General features: G+C 39.6%; 1 protein-coding gene across 5 annotated transcripts in view; it reads right to left on the minus strand.

The window, feature by feature from the left end:
• The window catches only part of CPEB2 (cytoplasmic polyadenylation element binding protein 2), a 73,288-nt gene extending 73,044 nt beyond the window's left edge, over positions 1-244 (minus strand). For all 5 annotated transcript variants that reach the window (XM_015285803.4, XM_046940460.1, XM_046940459.1 and 2 more), the window contains exon 1: positions 183-244. The gene's annotated coding sequence lies outside the window, so the exon portion shown is untranslated. The remainder of the gene's footprint in view (positions 1-182) is intronic.
• Positions 245-6,232: the final 5,988 nt, after the last annotated feature.

Raw genomic sequence — 6,232 nt, forward strand, 5'->3', positions numbered from 1 at the left:
GTAGCTATTATTTCCTTCCTGCCCTCGATGGAGGTGTGAAGACTTTCAGAGGAAGCACCCACCAGCAGATGTTCAGAGGTTCCTACTGCTTCAGCCCCTATCTGAACTTCCTATTGCTCCTTCTCAGGAGAAATTATTTCATTAGCCTGGGTCAGCCCTTTCTGAACATGTCTGTTTCTTACCTTATTTCTGCTGCCTGTCATGCTGTCCCGCTGCCAGAGAGTATTTTCAGACCCGTAGGTCTGACTCCCTAGGCGTTTCTCCTGGACTTTGTACACCACTGGCTGTCCTAGGAGAGGAAAGGAAAGTGTGCATTTCCAGTGGAGCACTGCATGCAGCTTTTTTTCTGCACATGTGCCCTCTATGGATTCTTGTTGGATTTCCTGACCCTTTTCTGTTTGATTGACTCTGAAAGCCCAGCTGATTCTTCTGTTCTCCCCAAAGCACCTATGGGAACTTCTGTAACTTGGTTGCCTCTATCCGAAGTTTTTCTTTGCTTCTTTGAGAAAAGAGAAAGTCGTAGCACCTGAAAGTGTGCCAGTTTCCCAATCACACTGGTTGCCAGTGATTGGCTGGGTCAATAGAGACTGGGGTGGGAAAGCCTGGTCCTGCTGCAGGTCAGAGCAGGGCACACTAGACTTCTGATCAGAGTGTGGTGGCATAGGAATCCGTCAGTGCTCTTCTGGGGTGGTGGTCATTGTCCTGACAGCCTCTGCATTATGATAATGGGAAAAAAAAAAGTTAATGTTTGTTTCACTGATGTATTTCAGAATGAATTACTCTTGGCATTAGAGAGTAAGAGCCGACTGCATGCAATGGACAACTGCACTGCTTTAAAAATCCTGTGCATTATGCCAGCAGTGTAGGGGTCTCCAATCTTCAAACACAGACACATGGTTTCAGAGAACACAAACACTACGTGTTGATCTGGAAGTAAAGAGAAGCAGTGTGAATCTGCTTTTCCCATATTTTCAGCCAATTGCTGGCTATTTAAAATCTTTAATCTAAACAGATATTTGGATTTAGTTTCTGAAGAGCAAAAGCTTGTCAGCTATTTCAGTGAGGGCAACAACTTAAACTGTCAATATATCATTCCTGAAACAAGCATAATTTCAGCAATCAAGTAGGAGATATTTCTTGTAGGTCCACAATTCCTTGTAGAGAGAGTTCATATCATAATGATGTGCTCTGTGGAGGTGACTCATTTGCACATTTTGGAGTTCAGACAAAGTCTCTGTGTTAGCTCTCTTTCCTCTCCTACCTTCCACGTGTTCTCCTGGATTCATAACAGAATGATTCTTTCTGTTACATAAGACTGAAATGGCTTCTCATTTTCACTTTCTTTATGCATAAAGAGGCTTATAAATGTATTGAGTTATGGCTGAGGAAACTAGAATACATGCTACCTGAAAACCATCATAAATTGTTCCAAAATGATCTTGATTAATTAAAAAAAAATTGGTTTTGCTTTGTGCTAGTCCGACTATTTTGACAGCTACTTGTGCTGTAGTGCACAAGTGGGGATATAATCGCACAGGGCTGAAGATGTCTAGTAATGAAGTAGTGACACCCAGTTCTGTATATGCCAGCATGGCTACGTGAATGCAATACACAAAGCCAGATGTACCATTTTAACTGCACAAGGATATATTCAAGTATGTTTAAAATGGGCAGCGTGACATTTATGTGTATGTGTGTAGGTCTCACTGAAAGTAGTGCCTCCTATTTATTTCCATGGAAACAACAACAGATACAAAGAGCTCAATAACACTATTTGATAGAGCAAGCCCTCAGCAACAGAACACTGTTTTTCAACATAGTCACCACCATTAGCTGTGCATTTTCACCAGGGATGAATAAGAGCCTGTGTGCCACACTCATGAAAATCTGTACCAGCAGAGATGACCCACTGTTGCACAGCTGCTATGATGGCATTGTTGCTAGGAAAATGTTGCCCATGCAGTCCGTCTTTCATTGGCCCGGACAGATGGAAGTCAGAAAGTACCAAACCCAGATAGTAGGGGGGTGTGATAGGACAGTCCAGCCAAGATACAGTCCTGTACAGTACAGTACAGTAAGACCTTTGGTGACTGAAATTGGATCGTTTGCATTTTAAGAGGTGGCTTAGAATCCATAATTTCCATTTGAAATATTTTCAGGTGTGCTTTTACCATTATCCTTACAATTCCATCTATGTGCTTGTTTCAAGAAAATTACATGATTTGTTGGTTTGAGACAATTTTAACTTCATAATTAATCTGTTTAACTTTTCTCCAGCTGTCACAGATTTGCTGACCAGTAAAGAAGTCCTTCTAGAAAGCCGAAACACCTTGTTATGAAACAGGCTGATTTGGGTTGGATTTTGAACAAAGCTGTGCTCTCTGCATTAGTTTTATTAAGTGAGATAAAAGAATTCTTACAGTAGTGTTAAATTAATACCTCATTTCTGGATGACAATCATGCTTATGGCAAGACCATTCCCATCACTTGTGGTGCTTGAAAGCACTGTGAAAACTCCAAGAAACCAAGATCTGGCTATACATCATCAGGTAATACCTCCATGTTAATGTGTGGAAGAAGAAATGAGTTCACCTCTTTCGGAGTTAAGAAAGATTATGGTCATATCAAGATTTATGCTAGCTTCATTTTAGATGATACTGAAGATGAGTATTTTTTGCAATACAAGTTTGAATGTAAGTGTTAGCATATTTTCACACTTTTTAGTTATGAAACAGAAACTACTGAATATCATGAGAAATAAGAACCTCCTTCTCAGGGTACCGTGAGTTTCTTACCTATTGCCACACCCTGCCTGCAATAAACAGATCTCTTAATTGCAGCTAAACTGGATTTCCTTAAATAAACCCAACCAAATTCTGTTTATCAGCAATGTTTCTACTTCAATCAAACTCCTGAGGTGGAAATTTCTCAATACTCAGTCCTTGGGAGGAGCAGCTTCTAGGGAAAAGGTGGGAATAAAAATACTTCCACAATTATGTTCAGCACTGTTTGTCATCATCTCTTCTTAGTGTCCCGAGCAGAAGCACCAGTAGTCTTTTTGAGTAAAACAGACCCTTAGACTGATTCTTCACCTCTCAGTAGTTACTTCTGGTATAGCAGAACTGGATTATGACTGACAAGGTGGAGGTAGGAAGCTTTGCTGGGATTTTGGCTTCCTTAAATTTAGTTTTCCAGTACGCTGTCAAAAAGGTTTCCTGGGTTGCTTTGTACCATTATCTTCGTGCGGCATTTATGTGTATAATTCAGTATTTACTTTAACTTTTATTCCACAGCAATTGCATTCCTTTTTGTAACTATTTTGTGAATGAAGCAAGCCTAAGAAATGTTCCTATTTATAGGTGGTGATAGGCTTCACAGCCCTTTTGATAAGTAAAGAACCAAACTGTTAAACTGACCAGTCTGGGTCAGTATAAGGGAACACGTCATTTTTAGTCCTACTTATTTTTTGGATAAAAACCTTTTTCAAGGGAAAAATGTCAACATATATCTGAAATTAAGCCCTTCACAATCCCTGCTCTGCCATGTAATTCATAAATTAATGGATCTAGAAAAGACCTTAAAAGGGTGTTATCCGTCAGAAATAATACTTCTGTGTGTGCAGTGCCTATCTCTCATAAAAACTTGTGTTGGCCCTATGTTGAATTAGCCTGTCTGTGAGTGTCAAATCCTTTTGGGAAAGGATGAAAGAACCATAAAATAAGTTTATGTTGCTCAGTGCCCAAATGTTATAAGTGGCTAACACAGTAAGAGAAAAGCAGTAAATTTGATCTTTTGCAACATGTATATTTAACAGTTGTAAAAATTACTTCTGAGTTTGTTGGTATTACACTTTTGTTTTAGGTGCTGCCTGCCATATATCTGAATTACTTAGACCTCTGAGTAAAGCTAATCTTTCTTCTTAGATCCAAGCCTATAACTTTTAAGGTGACAAGAAATCCCCCACAGAAATCACAGAAAAACAGAATAAAGCAAATGCTTGCTATTCAAAAGAGGTTTGCCATCACGGTATCTGAAAATATTATTATAAAGGTAATAAGCAAAGCATGACTACTCATCTGTCTTATTTTGGTTTTTATCCATTTTACGGAAAAAGAAATGTGCATATTAGAATATTATGTTTGTTTTGATGAAATTTTATCCAGTAACATATGTTGTGCTATGCAAATGTATCTATAAATGAAGAAATATGCTTTGCATTTGGAATAAAAGGGTGTCAAGCACTTTCTAATTTTTATGAGGTCCTCGGGAAAGCCCTAAATCTTTTCTCCCCACAGTGAGTTGTAATCTTACTGTGTAGCATTCATTGTGTAATTGTTGACCATGGTCTTTTCTCTGGCAATTTACTGATCTTAGTCCCAGGACATGAAATGCCTTGCAGAGCAAGACTTAGCACATTCATCGTTCTGTGGGAAGATGCTGGAGAAATTGTAAAGCCAGTGGGTTGCATTTGCGATAGCTTCTGTTGTGGAGGAGGGGATCTGCTGTCTCTGTGGCAAACTGGAACCACCACAGTGCTACAGATCTGTATCTCAGGATGTGTCATCCAGCCAAGGCCAATGGAAGAGGCTCGAGTAACTGAGGTATGCTGGCCTGGCAAGGTGTCTTGGGTCCAGCTGGCATCAAGAGAGAGCACTGTGCATGAATGTTGCCTTGTGAGTGTTTTATAGCCTTGAGGAATCCAGGGGTATTCCTGGAGTGTGGACTGAGTTGGTAAACAAGAGTCTTATCTGGGTGAAGGGATCTGCACGCTCGATGCTAAACTCAATGCTTTTCCCACTGACACTGCTATTGGCTTTTTTTGACTGTTTATCCTTAATCTAATGTAGAGATTGCACAAACTGGAAAAAAAAAATAGTGTGCTCTGTTTTAATAGGACAGAAATTTGAATTCTAAACGAAGGCTTTGAAAACATGAACTTGTGACACTGAACCGATTCTGTATGGCCTTTGTGTCCTCGCTGAGTTATTTGCAGAATTAGTTTTGGACAATCTTTTTTCTTCCTTTTGGGCAGCACATATACAGCACTATGGGGCTGCAATATTTCTATCCTCTTATCCTTGTGCAAATAGGGTCAAAATCAGGGAAGGGAACCCAGTTGGCACTGATTTCATTATGCTGGCACAGCCCTCGTTCCCTGCCCATCTCAAGTACATCTGATGTGAATTGGCACCTCGGCTAAACTCTAGGCAGCGCTGTGTGTGTCAGGATACTTTGGACCTCATTGCTGGTTAAGGTGTTACTGCCTACTACTACCCCGCCTTCTAGAAACTGCCTCTACATTTTGGCATTAATTACTAGTTGGGTTTGACATCTGTGGTCCTCGCTTATTAGTAGTTTACCGCAGAAGTCATTTTTCTCTCTCTGTTATGAACTGTGTTCAGGCATGGTCTTTAAATTTGATAAGCAGACGTGCCATAGTTTTGAAGCTCTCATTTTCTTCCCCAAGCCTAAAATAATTTGAGATAGTTAGTTGTGTAGACAAAGTTTGATCCTTGACTCTTACATGAGATGCTTAGTGGTGCATATTCCATCTAAATGGTATGGTTTTGTTTCAGTTGTACTGACTTAGTCATGTAATGTACACAATGGATTGGATGCTGTAGTCCAAAAATGTGCTTTTATGGCACAGGTGCCTAGAGCACCAAATTTTTGCACTTCCATTGTGTACAGATCCAAACAGATAAAACCAACTTGCTCTATTCATTGCATTATGTGTAGATTTAAATATCTTGTGTGTAGGTATTTGGCACGTACCAAGACAAGTCATTCATATTCTACAACATTAGTTTTCAATTATTGCCTAACACACTTAGTACTTCTGTGCCCTTCTACTCTCTAACAGTGTCTCATTGGAAGTAAATGACTATTTCTTTTACTTTATCCCAAAAGACAAAAGTAGTTTTATGTCATTCCTAAACCTGCACGTCATAGAAAAAATACGGTGCTTTTTCTTCCTGTTTTATACTGTGTCTATTTTGTGTCATACTTGGAATCCCAGTCAAAATACTTCACAAGTTGTTTCCTTTCTTGCATAAAACCTTCTCCAGCCACATGAGGAATTTACTTGTAAAAAAATCCAACGCCAAATGCCAAGTCATTCTGAACTAACAAGTAATCCAGTAGGCTTTCAATTCAACAGCAACACAACTATTGCCTCCACAAGTAAAGATGATACATTTTGAAGGAGGGGAAGAGTACTGTAGCTTGCTTT

Source organism: Gallus gallus, chromosome 4, assembly GCF_016699485.2.
Source record: "Gallus gallus isolate bGalGal1 chromosome 4, bGalGal1.mat.broiler.GRCg7b, whole genome shotgun sequence".
NCBI classification, from domain to species: Eukaryota; Metazoa; Chordata; class Aves; order Galliformes; family Phasianidae; genus Gallus; species Gallus gallus.